Here is a 14,529-nt window from a genome sequence, read left to right as displayed (position 1 = left end):
ATAAAAGTATTATATTATATAATTTGTTGCATAAGTTACTAATACCCCTATGTAATTATTTTTATAATTTAATCAAAGTCCATCATTTCAAAGAAGGAATAAGAACATCACAAGCCAATGAGTTATAATTTAAATGGTATAGTCTCTCCATACTCAATTAAGAGATTACGTGTTCGAATCTCTTATTTTGGTAAAAAAAAATAAAATAAATAACATCACAATCATGCCGTGCCACATAACACTAAGGTTGCGTTTGTTTTTAGAGACAGGACAGAACATGACACTGAAATGGAGAAAATAGGACGGAGACACTAAAAATTATCTTTTGTGTATTGTGTTTGGATACGATGGACAAGACACTAATGTAATGTCTAGTATTATGTTTGGATACACATGGACAAGACTAAAATATTATATGAAATGACTAAAATAGCTCTGTGATTCCAAATTTTCTACATCAATACAAATTAATTTAATAAAAAATGAGAGTACGTAGGAGTACTTGAAAAAAATATTTAAATAAAAAATCAGTTTTAAAAAAGAATCCCTTTTTACATGAAAAAAAAATAGTTTTTGCACATAAAAATCTATTTTTATTTAGAAAATCATTTTTTTATCTAAAAACTTATTTTTCTTTAAATTATATAAAATCAATTACAATTTATAAATTATTTTTTAGCATTTTAAAAGATCAATTTAATTTTACTAATATTTATCTTTCAAAAGTTTTAAGATTAATTATTTTTGTTATTATTTTTATTACAAATCAAATAATATAATATAAGGTTAAAATGGTATTGAAGTAAAACGATAAAAAGAAAAGAATTATCTACCCCCAATAAAAAAATTCTACATAAAAGAGAGAGTACCTGAAAAAGAAAGAGATAGAGGAAGAATAGGAAGAAAAATGTATCTCTGAACAACGTAATAGAAAAAATAAGAAGAGGTAATAGTGGAAAAAAAGAAAAACAAAATTTATAAAATTGTCGGTGTCCACTCTTCCAAATCCCGTGTCCATCATTGTCTTTCGTGAAAGAGTGGACACAAAAGTATAAAAAACTGTCTTGGAGACAATATGTCCACTGTCCATGTCTCTGCTTCCAAACTCTTTTTAAACAATATGTCTCTGTGTCCTGTCCCCGAAAACAAACGCTACCTAAATGTCCGATTTTGTCTTTTTCTCTCTCATAATAAGGTTAGTCTTGTACATTACAACAAAGTTACAAGATAAATAAATTACAAATAATCGGACCCCACTTGAAATTTAATCTTCCAAAATAGTAGCTGGTATACATACTGAACAGTCTATATATACTTCATAACATTGTATACATATCTTCTTCTATCTAATTTTCTACCAAAAGAAAAATATCTGCCCAATTACTGAATTTTTTTTTGTTGGAGGCTCCTCTAAAGGAGGACAAGGAGAAAAGAAAGGAAGAAAACAAGGAGGATGTACCTGCAGCAGTGCCTGTATGTAAAAAATATATCCATGCAAAGCTAACAAAACAAACTGCCATGATGGTTGCATGTGCAAGAGTAGTATTTGTCAAAATCGTCTAAAGGCTCGGTAGCCGAGCCGGAAACATCTTGCTACTGTTTCCATGCTCCCTGCAATGACGGCGTTTGCCAATATTTTGTTGCCCGCGTTGTTTGCAATCCAACTTGTCTCTATGATGAGAATATGTGCGCTAACAAGCATGTCTTTGTATTAGAATATCATAATTAGAGAACAAAATCAGGAAAATATCAAAGAAAATTAGAAAAAAAAATCAATGTAATTTATTAGGATATTATTCCATAACGAGTGTACTCTTAGCGTACTCTTGATCTATATATTTGTAAGAACCTTGTAATCACATATGAAAAATATGAATAATAAAAATAATACCTTGTAACCGGATCCCACTTGGAATTTGATCCTCCAAAATAGTAGCTGGTATACATACTGAACCGTCTATATATACTTCATAACATCAAATATTTGGTTGTATACATATCTTCTTCTATCTAATTTTCTACCAAAAGAAAAATGTCTGTCCAATTACTGGATATTTTTTTGTTAGAGGCTCCTCTGAAGAAGGACAAAGAAAAAGGTAAGGAAGAAAACAAGGAGGATGTACCTGCAGCGGTGCCTGTATGGAGAAAACATGTCCATGCAAAGCTAACAAAACAAGCTGCCATGATGGTTGTATGTGCAAGAGTAGTATTTGTCGAAATCGTTTAAAGGCTCCGGTAGCCGAGCCGGAGACATCTTGCTACTGTCTCCACGCTCCCTGCAATGACGGCGTTTGCAAATGTTTTGTTGCCCGCCTTGTTTACAATCCAACTTGTTTCTGTGATGATGAGAATATGTGCGCTAACAAGCATGCCTTTGTATTAGAATATCATAATTAGGAAACAATATCAGGAAAATATCAAAGAGTATTAGAATAAAATCAATGTAATTTATTAGGATATTATTTCATAATGAGTGTACTCTTAGCGTACTCTTGGTTTATATATTGGTAAGAACCTTGGAATCACAGATAAGAAATATGAATAATAAAAATAATACTTTTCTAAATAATTCTTCAATTCTTCCTAAACTCTTTGTACCATTATAACATGGTATCAGAGTCTAGTTCTGATATACGGACCTGTGGGTTATGGGCCCACCACGCTATGACGTAAAACTTACCAGATTACTTATGGCAAAAGTTGAGTTCAACTTTTTCTCATTTGCGGATGCATACTTTCTTTTTGTAGGTTTTCTATTTTTTTTTCCTTTGTGGTCAAATTCATAATTAATTGTATTCATCTATTTTATAGCTGACATTGCTGTGTAGAAAAATTTTGAATATTATTCTTAGAAGAGGTAATATTGGTTATTGGGAGTTTTTGGTTAAAAAAAAAAATCATGTTACTATGGTACAAAGAGTTTAGGAAGAAACGAAGAATTATTTAAAAAAATATTATTTTTATTATTCATATTTCTCATATGTGATTACAAGGTTCTTACTAATACATAGACTAAGAGTACACTCGTTATGAAATAATATCCTAATAAATTATATTGATTTTTTTTAATTCTCTTTGACATTTTCCAGATTTTGTTTCCTGATTTTGATATTTTAATACTTTGATCTCCTACCCAAATGAGATTTTTGAGATGGTATAATTTTATTGTTTATTATTTTATCTTTAAAAGTAGATTTTCATATTTACCTGAGATATTTATCGAATCATTTTTTTTCTTTTGTTTTGTTCAGACGAATGATGCATTGAAAAAGGAAGTAGTTGAAGTTCTAGAAAAATTTAACTAGTATGTGTTTTGAGTTCTGATCCTGTAGTATAATGTTACTCTATTGAGAGATTCGGAAGTTCTATTTTTAGGTAATAGTGGAAATTTATGTTTCGATCTATCTTTAATTTTGAGTACTTCAGTAGTTGAAAATTGTTTCGATTTATCTTTTCTAATTTTAATAGAAAAACTTATGTTTCGATCTATCTTTAGCAGTAGTTGAAAATTGTGTTTGGATCTATTGTTAATTTACAATGTTTGGTTCTGCTTTAATAATTATTTTGGCTACGACTTTCAGATATTGTCAAGACAGTTGAAATGTGACAATAAAATCGCAATAAGCATTTTAGAGAACCCCGTACAACATGAATCGACACTTTATCAAAGAAAAAATTGAGAATAGCGTTATTGAGCTTTCACTTTTGAGATCAGAAGATTAGTTGACTGATATTCTTACTAAAGCAGTTTTAAGATAAGTCATTGCTAAAGTTCTAACCAAGCTGAGTATTGGTGATCCTACTACTCACCTTGAGGAGGAGTATTAGAATATCATAATTAGAAAACAAAATAAGGAAAATATCAAAGAGAATTAAAAAAAATCAATGTAATTATTAGGATATTATTCCATAACGAGGATACTCTTAACGTACTTTTAGTCTATATATTGGTAAGAATCTTGTAATCATAGATGAAATATATGAATAATAAAAATAATATTTTTTTAAATAATACTTTTCATCCGAATCGTCAATTTGGTTTGTCTATGTATTGTTTATATGACTTTGTCTTAGGTGGAGAAAGGTATATATCTTAGTGGTCCAAATAAAAAAAACTAAAAAATAACATAGTAAATTATTTAAGTACCATCATCTTCTTCCTCTTGTTTTTCTTCATAATAATAATCACCATCATGCACTTGCTGTATCTTTGTTTTTCTTTCTAACAATAGCAATCACCACAGTACTTACAAGTTACAACCAACATTATTAACTATATTATTACTAATTATTGTTTTTTCTGTTTTATATTGTTAGGACAAGGTTTCTTAGCTCAATTCCAATGCTCCACAATCATAGATTTCATAAATTGGTTTGAGATAAAAACAGTGGTAAAAAGTAATAATTAATTTCTATACAATTTTTAACACTAAACTGAACTTATCTTTGATGACTGGGTTGTGCCTTGTTAAATGGTAACTGTTCATACCCTGACCCAACGATTAAGGCCCAGGATCCAAGTAAAAAGGCCCAACCCAAAGGGTTGACCTCACCTTTCACCAGATCAACCACTACGAAGTCGGTACTCGTCACAACTTGCTCTAAAGAAGTCGGTAACAAGGGTTAGCTGGCAGATAAGCACTCATTTGAATGAGTAACTGCCCCTAGAATCTCTCTAACCACTTCCACGAGCCATATCTTAACACCCTAGAAAAGTGGCACTACTCCAACGGTGGTTATTGGTTCACCACTATAAATACACTGACACCCCTCAGGTATCTTTAAGTTCCAATACTCTCTAAACCTGCTCACACCCTTGCTAACTTAGGCATCGGAGTGTCTTTGCAGGTACCACCCCCCATTCTTCCACACACACAAGTCGGACGGAGGGCACCGAGTTGCAGATCCACTCGAAAGCTTCCTCCTTCATACGTTTGGGCCAACCAACGCCATCCAGCCCATTAATCTCCGGTTACCCATCGTAACATTGGCGCCGTTGCCGGAGACCCGAGAGATCAACCAGAGATGGTGGATAGATCCCCTGAAGAGGGTCATGTAGAGACAGATTCTGAACAAGAGAATCTGAACACCGGAAACAATGAGGCAGACCTGACCCTTCACCAGGAAGCCAATGACCAACACAGGGAAGGCACCTCCGGAATAAAAAATCCGAAGGTGAATTCTTCAGAAGGGCGCGAATCAGAGAAAGAGGGACCATCCCATGTAACTGAGCTCATGGGATTAGTCCACAGTCGCCTCGAGCAGTTAGAACAGGAACGGGAGCGACAAAAAGAAACTGAAAAGAACCTAAAAGAGGAGATGGAGCGACGAAAAGAGTTAGAAAGAAAACTCTTAAAGTTAGAATCCTCCCTCAAAGGTCAGAACTCCCGTGACGGTAGAGAAGAGTCGCCCCTAGGGGGGAAGATCCTTTTAGTGAGGACATAATGAGGGCAAAAGTTCTGAGGAACTTTAGAAGCCCCGATATGGACCTCTACGACGGAACCACTGATCCGAAGCATCATCTGAGCAGTTTTAAAAGTCGGATGTATCTGGCTGATGCTTCTGATGCTACGCGATGCAAAGCTTTCCCGACAACCTTGTCGAAAGCGGCGATGAAGTGGTTCGATCGCCTCCCCCCGAGGTCGGTTACCAGTTTTGAAGACCTCTCAAAGAAGTTCTTGATGAGGTTCTCTATCCAGAAAGACAAAGTAAAACATGCACCAAGCCTCCTGGGAATAAAGCAGGAGGTCGGAGAATCCTTACGAGCCTACATGGAAAGGTTCAACAAAGCATGCTTAGAGATCCAAGACCTGCCCACAGAGGCAGTCATAATGGGGTTAGTCAATGGGCTTAGAGAAGGCCCCTTCTTACAGTCCATGTCCAAAAGACACCCCATCTCTTTAAGCGATGTGCAGGAAAGAGCTGAAAAGTACATCAACATGGAGGAAAATGCTAAGTTGAGAGACCTGAGCTGGCGACCTGGGCACCCTCCCTCAACAAAAGAGAGGGAGAGGGAAACCAAGAAGAAGGAAGAACTCGGTCTCGATAGACCAAGAAAATATCACTCTTATACTCCTCTAAAAGTCTCTATAGTGGATGTATACAGAGAGATTTGTAATACGGAAAGGGTGCCACCCCCCAGACCCATTAAAAATAAAAAAGGGGGGAGCCGCAACGACTACTGTGAGTACCATAAGATATATGGTCACTCCACAAACGACTGCTACGACCTTAAAAATGTGATAAAAAAGCTGGCTAGGGAAGGTCGGCTCGACAGATATCTCATAGAAAGGTCGGATAGTCATGGGAAGAGAAAGCGAGATGATACGGATAGAAGAGACCCACCACTGCAGACTCCGGAGAGACATATCCACATGATCTCAGGAGGGTTCGCGGGAGGGGGACTCACCAAATCCTCTCGCAAAAGGCATCTCAAGAGAGTCTACCAGGTCGGAGGAGAGTCGTCCGACCTCCCCACCATTTCCTTCACAAAAGAAGATGGGCAAGGAATAATCCCTGGACATGATGATCCAGCGGTAATAACTATGATCCTAGCAAATGCTCATCTCCACAGAACCCTAGTAGACCAAGGAAGCTCAGCGGACATCCTTTTTAAGCCCGCTTTCGACAAACTAGGGTTGGATGAGAAAGAATTAAGAGCCTACCCCGACACCTTTTACGGACTAGGCGACACGCCAATAAAGCCACTAGGATTTTTGCCCCTCCACACCACTTTTGGAAAAGGGAAAAAATCAAAAACTCTAAGCATAGACTTCATAGTCATCGATGTAGGGTCAGCATATAATGCTTTAATTGGCAGAGCTACCCTTAATCGACTCGGAGCGGTGGTATCCACTCCTCACCTTTGTATGAAATTTCCGACCTCAGCGGGGATAGCAACGGTAAGGGGAGATCAGAAATTGGCAAGGAAATGATACAATGAAAGCCTAAACCTGAGAGGAAAAGGCAGAGAAGTTCACACAGTAGAGCTCGGAGGCGCAAGGGCTAAAGAGGAGCTGCGTCCACAACCGGGAGGAAAAACCGAGGAGATACAGGTCGGCGAAGAGGAGGGAAAAAATACTCACATAGGGGCCAACCTAGGAGAAACCCTAAAACAAGGGTTAACTAAGCTCCTAAGAGATAATTCCGATCTCTTCGCCTGGAAGGCCTCCGACATGCCTGGGATAGACCCCGAGCTCATGTCCCATAAGCTCTCGGTTTACCCGGGGTCTCGCCCTGTACAACAAAGAAGACGCAAGCTCGGTCCAGAACGAGCCCTAATAGTAGAAGAGCAAGTACAAGCGCTCCTAGAAGCCGGCTTCATTAGAGAAGTCAAGTACCCAACATGGCTAGCCAATGTAGTGCTAGTCAAAAAACAAAATGGTAAATGGAGAATGTGTGTCGACTATACCGAATTAAATAAGGCCTGTCCCAAGAACCCTTATCCACTGCCAAGTATTGACACCCTGGTAGACTCCAGCTCAGGGTATCAATACTTGTCATTCATGGACGCCTACTCGGGGTATAACCAAATCCCGATGTACGAGCCAGACCAGGAGAAAACATCATTCATCACGCCCAGAGCTAATTTTTGCTACGTGGTCATGCCGTTTGGATTGAAAAACGCAGGAGCCACATACCAGAGGCTGATGAATAGGGTGTTTGCCTCTCACCTTGGGAGCCTAATGGAAGTATACGTCGACGACATGCTGGTAAAGACCAAGAAAGAAGTCAACCTCTTGGCAGACCTCTCACAAGTCTTCGACACCATAAGGTTACACGGGATGAGACTAAATCCCGCAAAGTGTGCCTTCGCGGTAGAGGCAGAAAAATTCCTAGGGTTTATGCTAACACAAAGAGGGATTGAAGCTAACCCCGACAAGTGTAGAGCTATCCTGGAGATGAAAAGCTCGACTTGCTTAAGAGAGGTCCAGCAGCTGAATGGCCGACTTGCAGCCCTCTCCAGATTCTTGGCAGGATCAGCACTAAAATCCCTTCCACTGTTCTCCTTATTGAGAAAGGGATGTCAATTCGAATGAACTCCTGAAAGCGAGGAGGCGTTCCAGGAGTTCAAAAGATTCTTGAGCCAACCTCCTATTCTGACCCGACCTACAGCTGGGGAAGACCTCGTCCTATACTTATCTGTAGCAGACAAGGCCGTCTCGTCGGCCCTGATAAGAGAGGACGAGGTCGGACAGCACCCAGTATATTTCATCAGTAAAGTTCTACAAGGCCCTGAGCTAAGGTACCACAAACTAGAGAAGTTCGCCTACTCCTTAGTGGTAGCCTCACGAAGGCTACGACCTTACTTTCAAGCTCACACAATAAGAGTCCGCACGAACCAACCCATGAAGCAAATCCTCCAAAAGACGGATGTTGCAGGGAGAATGGTTCAATGGGCAATAGAGCTCTCCGAATTCGACTTGAAGTATGAAACTCGGACGGCGATTAAAGCCCAGTGCCTCACCGACTTCATCGCAGAATACGCAGGAGACCAAGAGGAGAAACCAACTACATGAGAACTCTATGTAGATGGATCCTCAAATAAAACAGGAAGCGGTGCAGGCATAATACTGGTGGATGAAAGAGTAACCCAGATAGAGGTCTCCCTCAAATTTGAATTCCCAGCTTCAAATAATCAGGCAGAGTATGAAGCCTTGATTGCTGGATTGAAGCTGGCGGAAGAAGTCGGTGCTACAAAAGTGATGATATACAACGACTCGCAAGTGGTGACCTCCCAGATAAGTGGAGAGTATCAGGCAAAGGACCCAAATATGAAAAGGTACTTGGAAAAAACTCTGGAACATCTTGGGCGCTTTGCAGAAACCGAGGTCAAACACATAACTCGGGATCTAAATAGCAGAGCAGACGCCCTATCCAAGTTGGCAAGTACCAAGCCAGGAGGGAATAACAGAAGCTTGATCCAGGAAACTCTCCAGAAACCCTCCGTAGTAAAAGAAAAAGACAAACAAGAGGTCCTTGAGGTAGTCGGATTAAACCTCGGTTGGATGAACCCCTTGGTCGAATACATGAAATTCGACATCCTCCCCAAGGAGGAGAAAGTGGCTAAGAAGATCCGAAGGGAAGCACAACATTACACTTTGGTGAGAAATATCCTCTACAGAAGGGGGATATCAACACCATTATTAAAGTGTGTACCGACCTCAAGAACCACCGAAGTGTTGGAAGAAGTCCACAGTGGGATCTGCGAAAATCATCTCGGAACAAGGTCACTAGCCAGGAAAGTGATCCGAGCCGAATTCTACTGGCCGACCTTGCAGAAAGATGCCACGAAATTTGTGAAAAAGTGCCAACCATGCCAGATGCATGCAAATTTCCATGTGGCTCCCCCGGAGGAGCTCATCAGTATCACTTCTCCATGGCCTTTTGCAAAATGGGGAATGGATTTGTTAGGACCTTTTCCCTAGGCGCCAGGACAAGTCAGATACCTGATCGTGGGAATAGATTATTTCACAAAATGGATAGAAGCAGAACCATTGGCCACCATCACCGCACAAAGAAGTCGGAGGTTCCTCTACAAAAATATCATCACAAGGTATGGGATACCTCATTCCATTACTACAGATAATGGAACCCAATTCACCGACTCTACCTTTAGAAGCCTAGTAGCCAGTATGAAAATCAAACACCAGTTCACCTCGGTGGAGCACCCGCAAGCCAATGGGCAAGCCGAGGCAGCCAACAAAGTCATACTGGCAGGGCTGAAGAAAAGATTACAAGAGGCAAAAGGAGCCTGGGCTGAAGAGCTCCCACAAGTGCTATGGGCCTATAGGACAACCCCCCAATCCGCCACTGGAGAAACACCCTTTCGACTGGTCTATGGCATAGAAGCCATGATACCAATAGAAATCAATGAGCAAAGCCCAAGGGTGACTCTCCACGACAAGATCGGGAACATACAGGGGCACAAAGAAGAGCTCGACCTGCTCCCCGAAGTACGAGAACAAGCCCAGATAAGAGAAGCAGCGTTGAAACAAAGGATGGCTACAAGATACAACAAAAAAGTCATTCGAAGAGCATTCACCCCGAACGACTTGGTATTGATCAGATACGACATTGGAGTCAACAAATCAGGGGAAGGAAAACTCTCTGCAAATTGGAAGGGACCATATAAGGTCAATGAAGTCTTAGGAAAAGGTTATTATAAAGTAACCGACCTGAACGGAACCGAGTTACCGAGGTCATGGCATGCTTGTAATATGAAAAGGTACTACAGTTAAAAGCGAACTCTACTCCCTGATTTTCCCCCAAAATCAAAGGGTTTTTTCTGGAGAAGGATTTTTAACGAGGCATCATAGTAGGGGCTAAGGGAAATAGATTGTCAAAAACCCTTAGTAGCAATGAAGTACCTCCCCAATTAATAAAGATCATTTTTCATCTTACAAATATCTCTTATAAATTCCTTTTGTTGTGGTTTTCTCTTTCTTTCTACGAAACGCGCCAACTTAAGCTCGACAAAGCGTGAAAATCCCATGAACCGACCTAGATGGTCGTCAGGATAAAACGACGAGGTACAAGTCGGTGTAAAGAGGTTATAAAAGTCGATCGTAATAAACTCGGCAATTATCTGACTTACAAGTCAGATAAACCGAGAAACAAGGAAACGCATCGCAAAAATAACCTAAGTCATAAAAGCTCAATGAAATGAAATTGAGCACTAGGAATAACAATAGAGAGATAGGAAAAAACCCAAGAAAAGATTAAAGGGCTGTCCTAAAGATCCTTAAAACAAAAAAGGCTCAGAAAGGCAGACAAGCAAAGGAAAAAGGTTTTTTCAGAAAAGATCAAGGGGAATTCGAAAAAATCGCAATCAGAAAAGCATGCACGCATAAGGTAACTTAAAACCCTTATCCAAAAAGGGTACTTATTTTTTAACTTAAACCCTTATTAAAAAGGGTATTATAAAGTGTTTTGTTTACGGCCTTAAAAGGCCAAAAAATTGTTCAAACACTACCAAAAAACAAATAAAGAGTTTAAAAAAGAGGGGACCCACAGGCCGGGCCCCCAAATAGCCAACAAATTACTTTTTTGCAAGAGGAGTAGACAGATCACCACCACCAGAGGCAGGAGGAGTGCCACTAGGACCAGGAAGAGAGGCATCCATAGGAGATGAAGAGGAGGTCGGAGGAACTGTAGAAGAACTCGGGGCGTCCTTAGGGCGAGGAGGGGACTCTATAATTCTCTGCCCCCGAGTCTTCAATTCTGACTCGAAAATAACCTCGGAGACAGGGGGATCCACAATGGCACCATCGATGACAACTTTATCAGGATCTAAAGGAGAAAGGTCCAAGTCAGGAGCAATAACTCCGACCTGCTCCTTAAAGATCCTCCAAGCCTCCTCAGCGCCATCAGCAATAGAGTCCTCCAACTCAGCATATGCCTTCCGAGAATTCAGCAGATCATTTTTCACAGACACAAGATCGTTAAATAAACTTTGATAGCTGTCCTGTGCTGTCTTCCTCAAGACCACCTCCATGTTACATTGGGCTTGCAATTTCCTCTCCTTCTCCCGGAGGTTATCTCTCTCCTCCTTCAGCTTGGCGACTTCCTCCTTCAACTTCCCCTCATTCTCTTGATATATAAGAAGCCTTCCTTCCAGCTCCTCGACCCTCGACGTCATCCCTAAAGAGCTGAGAGGAGCCTTCTCAAAAATATCTAAGAGTTTGCCACAAACCCCCGCCGCCTTGAGGCTCTCCTCAACCAGAGTAGTAAGGTGGCGCCGAACAGAAGCGTCATCCATGCTTATACGAGCATGGGGATAGATGTTCTTTCGGACGAATGCAAGAGCATCCGCCTTAACCTCACCAGAGGAGCCAGACTCTAAAGTCTTGCGCTTCTTCTTCTCTGGCTCAGGAGAAGATCGGGCGGAGGGGGGCGGCTGAGAGAAAGCTGAAGAAGAAATCACAATGGGCTGAGAGGGGGTTCCAACGTTCCGAGGAGGAGGAGGAGGAGAGATAACCGCCCTAGCACCGCCAGTTCTGGCGCGAGACCTTGCTTTAGCCTCCTGGACCCTCTGGTAAGACTCCTGCGCGTTTGTCTTCGCCATCTCTGAAAAAACAAAAGATAATAGGTTAAGACAAGTCGGAAAGGTCAAGCAAGTCGGTAACCTAACAAACAAATAAAAGCTACCTAGCTGTGCCTGGACAAAGGTCGGAGACCCCTGGAGAAACTTTTTAGTGTCTAAGTATGGGGCCCTCCCCCATACTTCTCGGAGGAACCCCACAATGGCCGCTTCTACCTCATCCAGGTCATCGAGACCATATTTCTCGCAAGGGGAGGCCTCCAGCCAGTACAAAGGGAAGCGGGGAGAAGAATTATCATCCAGAAAAAAGGGGTGGTGACCCTCTACAGCTTGAACTTTGAAAAATAATTTTTAAAGTCATGGAAGGATTCGTCAAAAAGGGTAAAACCTCTCCGACCCTGTATGGCTCGGAAAGACACCCACTGTTACTTATTGTTTAGCCCACTGAAGGGTTTCGTCATATGAAAGAGATAGAAAAAAAATCTTCAAAGAAGTCGGGAACTCCAAAGCCTGGCTAATAAATTGATAAATTTTCAAAAAACCCCAAGAGTTGGGGTGAAGCTGGGTAGGGGCAACTCGGCGGTGATGCAAAACAGATATCTCAAAGTCTGAAAAAGAAAGGAAAACACCCAAACGGGTGATCATACACTCATACATAAAGAAAAAATGAGGGGCCGCCTCACTGACCCTCCCAAAGCAAACCCGGTCTTCAGGACCCGGGACTACCAACTCATACTTCGGCTTGTCCTCCTCAGAAGTACAAATTCTGTGGTGAGTACGAAGGTTGGTGATAAACTCAGTATCGACCAAGGGTTCCTCCCCTAGGACCGTGACATCAACCCACTGGGAAAGGACATCTACGGAAGCCATTTCTTTTTCTTAAAAAGGGTAACAAAAACCTACAAGGGAAAAAGAAAAGGAAAATCAAAAACACGGTCTCTAAAGGGAGGGAATGCGGAACTAAAGTTTACAAACCAACCTATCTACAAAATAAAGGCATGCAAATAGAAAAGCATGATACAAAAAGAACTAACCTTTATCCAAAAATGAAGGTTGGAGGAAACGAAAGCCTTCGAAGATGCAAGAATGCAGCACGAACGAATGAAAGGAAAATTTGAAAAATCGCAGAAACGAAACAATGAAAGAGAGGAAAAGTATTTATAAGTACGTTAGGGGCACAATGGTAAAAACGGGGCAGTCATTAATAAAGACGCATCGTTTCCAAGGCCATCAATCCCCACGCACATCCCTAACGGACGCGACGCTTGATTAGACGTAACTGTCAGAACAAAAAGGTCACGAAAAGTCACGTCGGTTTTAGACCATCACGTCGGTCCTCCAACAAGTCGGTTACAACCTCGAGTAGGGGCACTGTTCATACCCTGGCCCAACGATTAAGGCCCAGGATCCAAGTAAAAAGGCCCAACCCAAAGGGTTGACCTCACCTTTCACCAGATCAGCCACTACGAAGTCGGTACTCGTCACGACTTGCTCTAAAGAAGTCGGTAACAAGGGTTAGCTGGCAGATAAGCACTCATTTGAATGAGTAACTGCCCCTAGAATCTCTCTAACCACTTCCACGAGCCATATCTTAACTTCCCTAAGATAAAGGGACGGTTAACACCTTAGAAAAGTGGCACTACTCCAACGGTGGTTATTGGTTCACCACTATAAATACACTGACACCCCTCAGGTATCTTTAAGTTCCAATACTCTCTAAACCTGCTCACACCCTTGCTAACTTAGGCATCGGAGTGTCTTTGCAGGTACCACCCCCCATTCTTCCACACACACAAGTCGGACAGAGGGCACCGAGTTGCAGATTCACTCGAAAGCTTCCTCCTTCATACGTTTGGGCCAACCAACGCCATCCAGCCCATTAATCTCCGATTACCCATCGTAACAGTAACTAATATACAATTTCAATGCCTTGCTAGTTGCCACTTCACAGATCCAATATATTGTATTTTAGACTAGACCTTAATAAAGGACGAATTCACTTGGTCAAAAGCGCTATGAATGCTTCATACCCATGATAAGTAAGTGATGCGTGTTGTTTTTTAGAGGAGCTTCTATTTTTGCTTCAAATTTTACATTAATTAGAGAAAAATATTCATAATTATATCTAATTTACTATAAGAAGAGAAAGATAGTAAGATGGATGATAGGATAAAGAGGGAACAAATTGAGAAAAAGAAATAAAAAAGTAAAATAAAAATTTTACAAATGTTGAATAATTTATTTATATTATTGTGGTTAAATAAAAATTAGTTTTAATAAAATACGTTTAAGAGTAAATGTTTAGAATTAAGTTTGTGTGTGAATCTCAGTGTTTATAGTTTTATCCGTTGCATTGTTCTAACCAAGATATCATCATTTTCATATAAACTTAAAATCACCAGGTTTATCTTAGAAAATAGAATTGGTAATTTTTTATCACTACTTACTAAATCTAATTTACTAATAATATATAATTTTTAATATTA

The sequence above is a fragment of the Arachis ipaensis genome, chromosome B04, assembly GCF_000816755.2.
Source record: "Arachis ipaensis cultivar K30076 chromosome B04, Araip1.1, whole genome shotgun sequence".
Taxonomy (NCBI): domain Eukaryota; kingdom Viridiplantae; phylum Streptophyta; class Magnoliopsida; order Fabales; family Fabaceae; genus Arachis; species Arachis ipaensis.
This window is presented reverse-complemented; position numbering follows the sequence as displayed.